The sequence below is a fragment of the Tiliqua scincoides genome, chromosome 2 (genome assembly GCF_035046505.1).
Source record: "Tiliqua scincoides isolate rTilSci1 chromosome 2, rTilSci1.hap2, whole genome shotgun sequence".
NCBI lineage: Eukaryota > Metazoa > Chordata > Lepidosauria > Squamata > Scincidae > Tiliqua > Tiliqua scincoides.
In genome coordinates this window covers 263,221,892-263,235,087 of record NC_089822.1, presented here as the reverse complement: position 1 = coordinate 263,235,087, position 13,196 = coordinate 263,221,892, and the positions used below count along the sequence as shown (strand labels likewise).

The 13,196-nt window shown below is 44.1% G+C and overlaps 1 protein-coding gene and 1 pseudogene across 1 annotated transcript in view; both read left to right on the top strand.

Annotated features, from left to right (window-relative positions):
• LOC136640361 (zinc finger protein 585A-like) overlaps positions 1 to 13,196 on the top strand; it is a 474,925-nt gene that overhangs the window by 165,025 nt on the left and 296,704 nt on the right. The window lies entirely within an intron of this gene.
• The window catches only part of LOC136640516 (zinc finger protein 208-like), a 163,825-nt pseudogene that overhangs the window by 26,743 nt on the left and 123,886 nt on the right, over positions 1 to 13,196 (top strand).

Below are 13,196 nucleotides of genomic sequence, written 5' to 3'. Positions count from 1 at the left end.
CATAAATGACCATTTAAATGGTTTCCAATTATTGGCAAACACCATGATTTTAGATTTAGAGTAATTAATCTGTAACTTGTTGGATGTAAAATACTCTATAGATTGATTAAGTAGACATTTTAAGCCAATTCTTGTTCGAGAAATAAGAGCCGCATCATCCGCATACAGTAATAGCGGCACTGGATGGGACCCAAGTATTGGGCAGTGACCATCCACTGTCTTCAAGGCTGGGGCTAAATCATTCAGGAACAGGTTAAATAGCATGGGAGCCAAAATGCATCCCTGCTTAACCCCTTTGTTTATAGCAATGGGGTGTGTGAGGCTACCACTCCTGGTATATCTAACTTTACATGATGTGTTAGAGTATAAGATCTTAATTAACATCAATAGTCTTTTATCAATCCCCATGCTGGCTAATTTAGACCAAAGAAGATCTCTATCAATGGAATCAAACGCAGCTCTTAGATCAAGGAAAGCCACGTAGAGTCTTGCCTTGGCTTTCTTAATCTGTTTATAGACTAGGTGAGATAAAATTAAACAGTTATCGGTAGTGGCACCAACATTATGGAACTCCCTTCCCCTTGAGAATGGCTCCCTCTCTTGAGAGTTTTCGGCGAGGCCTGAAAACACTGTTGTTTAAACAAGCCTTCTGATTTCTGGCCTTCTTAACTTTTTTATACATCTTTTAGTTTTACAGGCTTGATTCCTCGGTGATCTGCTCTTTTACTCTTTTAATCTGACTACTGTTTTTATGGCCTCTGTAGTGTGTTTTTAAATGTTTTTATCTGCTTGTATTAATGTTTTTAAAATCTGTTTTTTTAAATAAGTTGTTAGCCGCCCTGGGTCCCGTTAGGGAGAAGGGCGGGATAAAAATAAAGTTTTATTATTATTATTATTGTTATCCATTGTTGATTTGCCCCGACAAAATCCTGATTGCTCAGGATCTAGGATATCCTTAGAGTTGGTCCAGGTAAAAAGCTTATTATTTAGGTATTTCGCATAAATTTTGCCTATTACAGAGAGCAAGCTGATAGGCCGGTAATTTGCAGGGAGCTTAGGGTCACCCTTTTTAAAAACTGGGATGATTGTTGCTGAGACCCAATCTTTGGGAACTAAGCCAGTCGGCTCAGTACATTTTCCTTGTCAGCTATCAGCTTGTCAGTTACTAAAAATGACAAGCTGACAAACTCATCAAAAATCATATTGTGGCCCATAGTTTGGGAACCAGTGCACTAGAATAATTAAAACTTATCAGTGAGTCAGTAAACAAAAATACTGATCTAACCAAGGACTATGCAGAGGCTGGCAAGATTCTGCTTTGCTTGCCACCAAAACCCTGAATTCCACAAGCAGAACCAATTGCAAACACTGTCTGGATATATACACAGAATGCCTCTGAGGACAAGGACTTAGACATGCCATTTCTCTATTCATATGCTGAAGATATTTTCTTTTGTTCCAGGAAGCAGCAGACCAGATAATGAGGATCAGGGACAGCCCCACTGGGTGTCTTCAGAAACTGTCATGCATGATGCACAAGACGTCACTTTCAGAGACCAAGACAGAACAGAGAAGAAGGAGCAAAGACAGACAGGGAAATGGAGAAATCAATGGGAAGCTTTTCAGGGTGGAATTGTCATCCTGGAAGAACCAGAAAAAGAAAACGGAGAGAGCGAGAAACAAGGCTCTCAAGGTGCAAAAACTTTCAGGAGTAAATCAAAATTGAGAAGTCATCAAAGAAACTACACAGGGGTGAAGAACTATAAATGCTTGCAGTGTGGAAGGATCTTCAGTAAGAGCTCAGACCTGACTGTGCATGAAAGAACCCACACGGGGGAGAAACCCTATAAATGCTTGGAGTGTGGAAAGAGCTTCAGTACTTGCTCATACCTGGTAATGCATCAAAGAACCCACAAACGGGAGAAACCATATAAATGTTTGGAGTGTGGAAAGAGCTTCAGTCAGAAAGCAAACCTGAGTGTGCATCAAAGAGCCCACACAGGGGAGAAACCCTATAAATGCTCCGAGTGTGAAAAGAGCTTTACTCGCAGCTCTAGCCTTTCTGTGCATCAAAGAACCCACACAGGGGAGAGACCCTATAAATGCTTGGAGTGTGAAAAGAGCTTCAGTAGGAGCTCATACCTGACTGTGCATCAAAGAATCCACACAGGGGAGAAACCCTATAAATGCTTGGAGTGTGAAAAGAGCTTCAGTAGGAGCTCATACCTGACTGAGCATCAAATAATCCACACAGGGATGAAACCATATAAATGCTTGGAATGTGGGAAGTGCTTCCGTCGGAGGTCACACCTGGCTGTTCATTTAGGAACCAACAGAGGAGAGAAACCCTGTAAATGCTTAGAATGTGTAAACAGCTTAAGTCAGACATCAAAACTGGCTGTACATCGAAGAACCCACACTGGGGAGAAACCCTATAAATGCTTGGAGTGTGGAAAGAGCTTCAGTACATGCTTATACCTGGTAGTGCATCAAAGGACCCACACAGGGGAGAAACCTTATAAATGCTTGGAGTGTGGAAAGTGCTTTACTCAGAGCTCAAACCTGACTGTGCATCAAAGAATCCACAGAGAGGAGAAACCGTATAAATGCTTGGAGTGTGGAAAGAGCTTTACTCAGAGCTCAAACCTGACTGTGCATCAAAGAACCCACACAGGGGAGAAACCCTATAAATGCTTGGAGTGTGGAAAGAGCTTCACTCAGAGCTCAAACCTGACAGTGCATCAAAGAACCCACACAGGGGAGAAACCCTATAAATGCTTGGAGTGTGGAAAGAGCTTCAGTACACGCTCATACCTGGTAGTGCATCAAAGTTCCCACACGGGAGAAACCTTATAAATGCTTGGAGTGTGGAAAGTGCTTTACTGAGAGGTCAACCCTGACTGTGCATGAAAGAACCCACAGAGAGGAGAAACTGTATAAATGCTTGGAGTGTGGAAAGAGCTTCACTCATAGCTTACACCTGACTGCATCAAAGAACACACACAGGGGAGAAACCCTATAAATGCTTGGAGTGTGGAAAGAGCTTCGCTCAGAGCTCAAACCTGACACTGTATCAAAGAACCTACACAGGGGAGAGACCCTATAAATGCTTAGAGTGTGGAAAGAGCTTCAGTAAGAGTACAAACCTGACTGTGCATCAAAGAACCCACATCGGGGAAAAACCCTAGAAATTCACCAAATGGGGAAAGCACTTCAGTCGGAGTACCTGATACTGAATCAATGAACCCAGATGGGGTGAAGCCATAGAATTAAGGAGTGAGGTGAGGACTTTCACTATAGAGAACTAGTTCCCAAACTTTACTACCTAAAAATTTATCACTTCACCAGCTATTGAAGCCTCTGTGTCTCTAATGGTGATTGGGCATCAGTGCTGGCCCCAGAAGCAGATTTTTAACCCTGGATGCACATAGCCTAATCCGCCCTGTCAGCTTCACGAACCACCAGAAATTGGGCCATGACCCACTGGTGGGCCACAAGCTCACAGTTTGAGAACCACTGCATTAACCTATAAGTCACAGCAAGTTAGCAAAGTAGGAGCAGAACCTCATCAGTGCTTTGAGTGAGGAAAACACCTCCATTCATTCAAGTATTTCTGGGTACCGAAATCATGAAACTAGGTTGTCACTGTATTCAAAAAAAGATGTACACATGGGGCCTCGGTATCCGCACGGGATACTTTCTGGGTTCCGTGGATACTGAAATCCGCTGATGATGAAATCCACGATTGTCCCATTTAAGCCCTCCGAAGGGGACTGCAGCTGTGTCACCTTTGGAGAGCTTGGGTGGTTCCACCTGTCACTCCACGCAGGCCCTTGGGACCTGTGTGGAGCCAGATCCGCGGATGCAGACTCCATGGATATCAAGGCCCCAGCTGTATGTCAATATTGAAATGAGTAGAAATGAGGGTGGAGGGGCAAGCAGCAAGTGAGCAGGCATGTTTTTAGGGGCTCCTAAAATCAGTCTGTTTTGTCCCAAAATCTGCGGGCCTGAGAAGAGCCGAGAATCACTGTCAGGAGAGACCTGACCATCCAGATGGTGTAAGGAACCTGGGAGAACAAAGCCCAACTGCTGGAGGGGCCTTTTTCTGAGGAGAAACCCAGTTGTCCAATGGTAGTAATTGGGGAGGCTGCGGCAAAGCTGCAAGTAAGCTGTGGCCCCCATGTGGAGATACCATATACAGAGAAAAGTGAAGCTGGAAGCCTAAGATAAGTGTTAGCTTTGTTATGCAAAGCTCGGCTTTGATTGGGTGACTAGGCATAAAGCCCTGGAGATGCTAGAGGCGTTAATGAGAGAGAGAGAGAGGAGTGGAGGAGGATCCCCCCTCTCAATTATCTATAGCAGTGTTTCTCAAACTGTGGGTCCGGACCCACTAGGTGGGTCGTGTGCCAATTTCAGGTGGGTCCCCATTCATTTCAATATTTTATTTTAAATAGACTTGACTTGATGCCACCATGGGATGTGACTACATTTGGGGAAGTGCTGCAGACCTGTTCTTTTAAGAGGCTACTATGTAAGATCTATGTACTATGCACTATGTACTGTGTAGATCTAGTACTATGTACTATGTACATCTGCAAGAGGGATCTGAAGGCCTTAGGAATTGACCTCAACAAGTGGGAAACCCTGGCCTCTGAGCGGCCCGCTTGGAGGCAGGCTGTGCAGCATGGCCTTTCCCGGTTTGAAGAGACACTTGGCCAACAGTCTGAGGCTAAGAGGCAAAGAAGGAAGGCCCATAGCCAGGGAGACAGACCAGGGACAGACTGCACTTGCTCCTGGTGTGGAAGGGATTGTCACTCCCGGATTGGCCTTTTCAGCCACACTAGACGCTGTGCCAGAACCACCTTTCAGAGCGCGATACCATTGCCAATATATAATGTATATTCTGTTAGCTCTTTGTTCTGGCACAGTCAGAACAGGTATGCAAACCATTGGTTTAGGGCAAGCTGTGAACAGCTGTGATAGCATGACTGCCTGAACACCTGTGCAGCTACATCCTAATGAACCGGGAAAACCAGATTGGGTGCTGAATCCCATTTAAGCCTCTCCATGCAGCTCCACCTGCGTGTGGGTGAAATGAAAAGCTGCTGCAGGAGGCGTTGTCGGAACAAACACTGCAAGTGACCGTGGACTGACATTGACTTTGCTTAAGGAAAATGGACTGTAACTAGGTAACTGAACTGCTGTATATGTGTATGATCTGGATTGCTCTAACAACGCTGTATATGGCTCTCTACTCAAATGTAATTGCACTTGAACACTCTGCTGTGTCTGCATGTTTGACTGCACCCTGCTCTGAAGTAGGACATACCCTAGACATACCTAACATATTTTTTTAACAATGATAGTCAAGGGGACTGACTCTGGGTAAGTGTTGGTAGGATTGCAGCCTAGGATTGTTAAAAATGTTCTTGCTTGATGATGTCACTTCCAGTCATGACATCACTTCCCGTGGGTCCCAAGAGATTCCTCCACTAAAAAGTGGGTCCCAGTGCTAAATGTGTGAGAAACACTGATCTATAGACTTGTGAAGATATGCCAAGCTTTTTGTGGGATATGCAGACAACTGCAGGAGAAATGCAGGGAACAACGACAGCCACTCTTTATAGCCTTCATAGATCTCACAAAGGCTTTCGACCTGGTCAGCAGAGACGGCCTCTTCAAGATTCTCCCCAAGATTGGATGTCCACCCAGGCTCCTCAGCATCATCAGATCTTTCCACAAGGACATGAAGGGCACTGTTGTCTTCGATGGCTCCACATCAGACCCTTTTGACATCCGAAGCGGAGTGAAGCAGGGCTGTGTTCTTGCACCAACCTTGTTTGGGATTTTCTTCGCTGTCCTGCTGAAGCAGGCCTTTGGAACTGCAACAGAAGGCATCTATCTCCGGACCAGATCAGACGGAAAGCTCTTCAACCTCTCCAGACTGAGAGCAAAATCCAAAGTCCAGCTGAAATGTCTGCGTGACTTCCTCTTTGCCGACGATGCAGCTGTCACTACCCACTCTGCCAAAGATCTCCAGCAGCTCATGGATCGTTTTAGCAAGGCCTGCCAAGATTTTGGACTGACAATCAGCCTGAAGAAAACACAGGTCATGGTTCAGGATGTGGACTCACCTCCCTGCATTACAATCTCTGAGCATGAACTGGAGGTTGTCCATGACTTTGTGTACCTTGGCTCAACGATCTCCGACACACATTCTCTCGATACCGAGCTAAACAAGCGCATCGGTAAAGCAGCTACCACGTTTTCCAGACTCACAAAGAGAGTCTGGTCCAACAAGAAGCTGACGGAACATACCAAGATCCAGGTCTACAGAGCTTGCGTCCTGAGTACACTTCTGTACTGCAGCGAGTCATGGACTCTTCGCTCACAACAGGAGAGGAAACTGAGCGCTTTCCACATGCGCTGCCTCCGACGCATCCTCGGCATCACCTGGCAGGACAAAGTTCCAAACAACACAGTCCTGGAACGTGCTGGAATCCCTAGCATGTATTCACTGCTGAAACAGAGACGCCTGCGTTGGCTTGGTCATGTCGTGAGAATGGATGATGGCCGGATCCCAAAGGATCTCCTCTATGGAGAACTCGTGCAAGGAAAGCGCCCTACAGGTAGACCACAGCTGCGATACAAGGACATCTGCAAGAGGGATCTGAAGGCCTTAGGGATGGACCTCAACAAGTGGGAAACCCTGGCCTCTGAGCGGCCCGCTTGGAGGCAGGCTGTGCAGCATGGCCTTTCCCAGTTTGAAGAGACACTTTGCCAACAGTCTGAGGCTAAGAGGCAAAGAAGGAAGGCCCATAGCCAGGGAGACAGAACAGGGACAGACTGCACTTGCTCCCGGTGTGGAAGGGATTGTCACTCCCGGATTGGCCTTTTCAGCCACACTAGACGCTGTGCCAGAACCACCTTTCAGAGCGCGATACCATAGTCTTTCGAGACTGAAGGTTGCCAATACAATCTGGGTCACAACTTTATATCTTTAAAGTTTGGTATGGATTGCAATCCAAATTGTTTTCGGATACAGCCTCTCTTCAAAGCTGGAAGTGCTTTTTCCCTTTGCATCAGAATGATGTGGCAGTGGATTATAATGGCAATACTGGGGCGGTGTATACTGGAATACTGGGGTGGTGAGTTTGTTTTTGTATCGTTTCTCTCCCTGTGGGAAATTGACTGTACTGTGCTATTAATTTACATTCCTTCTATAAGAAAGATAAGAGCGGACCTGAAGTGAGGTTGGCATGGCATCCTTGAAGTGAAAGTAAGTGGAAGTAAGGAGATCAATACGCTGTGGACATCTAGTGGATTAAAGGGAAATTCTGTGGTATTCTATCTGTACACAATTGGTTTGTGATGTGATGAATAGATATTAATAATTGATTTGAAAGTGATAATATTTGATGTTTGAGTCTCACAGGTGGGAGAAAAAATAATGATGGGCATAGGAGCTAAAGGAGTTCGAAGCTCACCAGTTTCGGAAGTGGGTCTGGGAAAGTTGATGACTCAAGAAGACCCAAAAGGAAAAGACTGGAATCAAATAATGTAAGAAAATATGGAGAAATTACTTGCAATGGAACAGCCATGAGCAAATCAATCTTCACAGGTTCAAGTCAGTTTGGAAACTCTCACTCAGCAAATGAATGATTTTAGTGTGTAGTTCAAAGATATGAAGAGACAAACCAGAAAACAAACAAAAGATCAGGAAATGTGAAGAAATGATAATGAAAGATGAAGCTAAAATAGTGGATATAAAGAAAAATCAACAGAATGAAGAGGCAACGTTAACCGAGATGCAGATGGAGAGAGCAGCATGGATGTGAAGAATACAAAACTTGCCAGAACAGAAAGGAGAAGATATATTTAAATTAATTGGTGAATTAATAGCAGATTGGATTGATTGCCCAAAGGAGGAGATTTCCCAAAATTTAGATACTGTAAAAAGAGTCAGTACATTATCTATAAGGAAACATGATCTGCCCAGGGAAATCCATGTGAGATTCATCAGAATTGGCTACAGAGATAAATTACTGAAGCTATCACAGGAGAAAGAGTGGACGGTAGATGGAAATAGAATTAAAATTGAAGCAATGAAGCAATCAAGACACACTCACATGTTTAGGGTTCATGAAGGGAGCAAAGCAGACTGGCAAGCTTCAGGAAGAGAGCTCACACACGGGAGTTGCACTCACACACACAGCCAGCCTCCTCACCTTCTTTTATTCACCTCCCTCTCAGCCCAGTACAAAGTCCATTAGGTACACCCTGTTCCTCAGCTACATTCTAGCCTAGTCAGTCGGGGAACAATGCAAGTTCCTCAAGGGATTTGGCACTTTGTGGATTCAGCCTGTTTACTCAGTCTGCTTCTGAACTCAGGCATCACCCAGACCAGAGCTCGGTCATCACCCAGTCTGCTTCCTGACTCAGACCTCACCCAGTCTGCCCTGTGACCCAGGCGTCACCCCGGAGTGTGCCCCAAGGGGGTGAGTGTGCTCACTGGCCTTTGTCACATAAGCACAAAGGGTAAGGTCTAGGCAAGGTCCGGTATTCCCCTGATTATTTCCTTCAAAAATATTGAAGCAGGTCTCGTGGAGAGTCAGAGAGAAGCGAAAGAAGACTGAGAACTTAGTAAAATTCTTAAGAGGAAAGGGAGTAAGAACATAAGAACAGCCCCACTGGATCAGGCCATAGGCCCATCTAGTCCAGCTTCCTGTATCTCACAGCGGCCCACCAAATGCCCCAGGGAGCACACCAGATAACAAGAGACCTCATCCTGGTGCTCTCCCCTACATCTGGCATTCTGACTTAACCCATTCCTAAAATCAGGAAGTTGCGCATACACATCATGGCTTGTATCCCATAATGGATTTTTCCTCCAGAAACTCGTCCAATCCCCTTTTAAAGGCGTCTAGGCTAGACGCCAGCACCACATCCTGTGGCAAGGAGTTCCACAGACCGACCACGCGCTGAGTAAAGAAATATTTTCTTTTGTCTGTCCTAACCCGCCCAACACTCAATTTTAGTGGATGTCCCCTGGTTCTGGTATTATGTGAGAGTGTAAAGAGCATCTCCCTATCCACTCTGTCCATCCCCTGCATAATTTTGTATGTCTCAATCATGTCCCCCCTCAAGCGTCTCTTTTCTAGGCTGAAGAGGCCCAAACGCCGTAGCCTTTCCTCATAAGGAAGGTGCCCCAGCCCCGTAATCATCTTAGTCGCTCTCTTTTGCACCTTTTCCATTTCCACTATGTCTTTTTTGAGATGCGGCGACCAGAACTGGACACAATACTCCAGGTGTGGCCTTACCATAGATTTGTACAACGGCATTATAATACTAACCGTTTTGTTCTCAATACCCTTCCTAATGATCCCAAGCATAGAATTGGCCTTCTTCACTGCTGCCGCACATTGGGTCGACACTTTCATCGACCTGTCCACCACCACCCCAAGATCTCTCTCCTGATCTGTCACAGACAGCTCAGAACCCATCAGCCTATATCTAAAGTTTTGATTTTTTGCCCCAATGTGCATGACTTTACACTTACTGACATTGAAGCGCATCTGCCATTTTGCTGCCCATTCTGCCAGTCTGGAGAGATCCTTCTGGAGCTCCTCACAATCACTTCTGGTCTTTACCACTCGGAAAAGTTTGGTGTCATCTGCAAACTTAGCCACTTCACTGCTCAACCCTGTCTCCAGGTCATTTATGAAGAGGTTGAAAAGCACCGGTCCCAGGACAGATCCTTGGGGCACACCGCTTTTCACCTCCCTCCATTGTGAAAATTGCCCATTGACACCCACTCTCTGCTTCCTGGCCTCCAACCAGTTCTCAATCCAGGAGAGGACCTGTCCTCTAATTCCCTGACTGTGGAGTTTTTTCAGTAACCTTTGGTGAGGGACCGTGTCAAACGCCTTCTGAAAGTCCAGATATATAATGTCCATGGGTTCTCCCGCATCCACATGCCTGTTGACCTTTTCAAAGAATTCTATAAGGTTTGTGAGGCAAGACTTACCCTTACAGAAGCCATGCTGACTCTCCCTCAGCAAGGCCTGTTCGTCTATGTGTTTTGAGATCCTATCTTTGATGAGGCATTCCACCATCTTACCCGGTATGGATGTTAGGCTGACCGGCCTATAGTTTCCCGGGTCCCCCCTCTTTCCCTTTTTAAAAATAGGCGTGACATTTGCTATCCTCCAATCTTCTGGCACCGTGGCCGTTTTGAGGGACAAGTTGCATACCTTAGTCAAGAGATCTGCAACTTCATTCTTCAATTCCTTAATAACCCTTGGGTGTATGCCATCAGGGCCCGGTGACTTATTGATCTTTAATTTATCAATGAGGTCTGAAACATCTTCTCTTTTAACCTCTATCTGACTTAACTCCTCGGTTAGGAGGGGCCGTTCGGGCAGCGGTATCTGCCCGAGGTCTTCTGCCGTGAAGACCGTGAGTCTCATACAGATGGCTTTTACAGAAGGTATCCTCTTTCAATTCCAGTAACAGGATATAATATAAATTTAATAATGAAAGTGGTGAGAAGAGAAGAATTAGTAGAACAAATAGAGCAGTGGTTCTCACACATCTAACACCGGGACGCACTTTTTAGAATGAGAATCTGTTAGGACCCACTAGAAGTGATGTCATGACCAGAAGTTACATCATCAAGCAGGAACATTTTTTAACAATCCTAGGCTGCAATCCTACCCACACTTACCCAGGAGTAAGTCACATTTACTGTCATTGTTCAAAGCATATACACAGTAACCTGTTAAAAGTTCAGGTCTGGAACATTTCCCCAAATGCAGTCACATGCCATGGTAGCATCGTCTCATATATTGAAAATAAAACATTGAAATGAATGGGGACCCATCTGAAATTGACTCGCGACCCACCTAGTGGGTCCCAACCCACAGTTTGAGGAACACTGAAATAGAGGATTTAGAACGGGAATCGGAGGGGGAAAATAGGATGATCCAGAGAAAAGAGAAGAATTGGAGAAGGAAGAGATTAAAGGGGCGAGTGGCAGATGTTCACCAACAACAAGAACAAAAAGGCAAAAGGAAAGATAATGAGTAAAAAGAAGCATGATGGTTAAAGGAAGCTGGAGCATTTACTTAGCATTTACTTAGTCAACATTAGGGCACATTCCTAACCAGGTCAACTCAGAAGTAATTCCTATTTTGTTCAATACTGTCAGGAAAGTGTGGTTAGGATTGCAGCAATAATCGGTTAAACCCACTTTAAAAATATAAAGAGTCTTCTATAAATGTAAAAATGAAATGCGGATATAACTGTTTTATAGATAAGAACATAAGAACAGCCCTCTATGAAATTGGTAAAAATGAATCCGAATGTATCCAAATATTGCTGAAAATATAAGTGTGTGGAAGAATTGTTTTATTGTATGTGGTGGTCATGTAAGCAAAAAGATGCAATTATATTGGAGAACGGTAAAGAGTTTAATACAAGAGATTGTTGACTTTGTTAACAATTTGAAAGCAGAATTATTTTTTGTTTAATATTATTTTAGATGTTATAAATAAAGAAAACGATGTGTATTTAGTTATCATAGTATTGATTAGTAAATTAATATTGCTAGAATTTTATATGTTAGATCAGCTATTTTTAACTGGTGTGCCATGAGTGGTCCACAGGTGTGCCACAGGAATTTGGGGGAAGATCATTTATTAGTAGGGCCAATGGGGTTGTGAGCCGCCCCCTGGCAGCAGGGTGTGCCTTGTCAGTTCACAAAAACCTGATGGTGTGCCTTGACCATTTTAGTGCCTTGTCAGAGTGCCATGAGACAAAAAAGGCTGAAAATTGCTATGTTAGATATTGGAAAGATTTTAGAACTTCAATAAAAGACAAACTAATAGACAAAATAATGAATGTTGTGGAAATGGACAGACTTTCAGAATTATTATATTAACAACAAAAATAGATACAGAGTGAGCAATGGAAGACATTTTACGCATGGTTTAAAATGGACATTTTGAAAATATAATATAGGGCATTTGGAAGAATTTATGATGTATGATATGGATAAATGATAATAAGAAGTGAAAGCAGAAGAGAAATTAGAGTGGGAAATATAGTGAAATTAATCAGCAGAAGTGGCATATGGTATTCTGCCCTCCAAAATATATGTGTATGTTTGTATTGATTTGTATTGTCGATATAATATTTTGTTGATGGTTGTAATAAAAAAATATAAATTTGGAATGTCTAGTTTATACTTGTACAGATTAAAATAATACTCAAAGCATGCAGTTGTGATGTTCCCTGAACCTTCCTCTCTCAGAGCAATAGAGCTACTGGTCATATAACAAAACTGATTTGACAAAATGAGGTAGCTCTTCACACAGCGTGTAGTTAGCCTGTGGAATGCTTTGCCACAAGGTGTAGATAGGGTCACTGGCTTTGATGGCTCTAAAAGTGTTGTCATCCACGGAGTGTCCATTTGCCATCACCATGCGAATGTGTTGCCAATCGGCCAGTGTGATGCACTTGGCATCAATGTCATTGCCGGGGCTGACCGACTCTACTGAGCTGGAAGGATGGGTTTGGGGGCCCTGGTGCCAGTCAGTGGCGCATTCAGGTCTTTTACTTCAAGGCTGATGGCTGGGAGCCCAAAAAGGTTACCTCTCGCACGGTAAGCACAATTTTTTCTCAAACTGAGACTATAGTGGGACTCTTAAAGGAACTGCATCATGCCATTATTTCATTACAGTTAAGTGCTCCTTGCTGCCACATGGAACAAAAAAAAGGTATGCAAATTCTTTATGTAAGCACTCACTTTCACTGACCCGTGAGAGTAAACCTGCTCAATTGATTTACGAACCAAACTGCATTGCAATTATAATTCCTCAGCATGGAGGGAATCGTTTTGATTGGAGTAAACTAAGGCCAGTCAAGAATCATCTTGCTACTCTACTAAGAACAACTTTTTCCTTTATTGATCTTCGGAAAATCAAAAAACTGTTTCCAACCAGCTCCATGAACAGGTTCCTGTTATATTTCTCTTCCATCCGCATCCCGAAGCTGCTGCTCTGGTGTGCAGGAGCCTTAAGGAGACATGGGATTCTTCTCCAAAGACACTTCAGGAATACCCAAGTTACGAGCCTCCTTCCTTTTGTTCCCTGTAAGCACGAATCCAGGACTTCGACTTTTCCCTCATCTTCTAA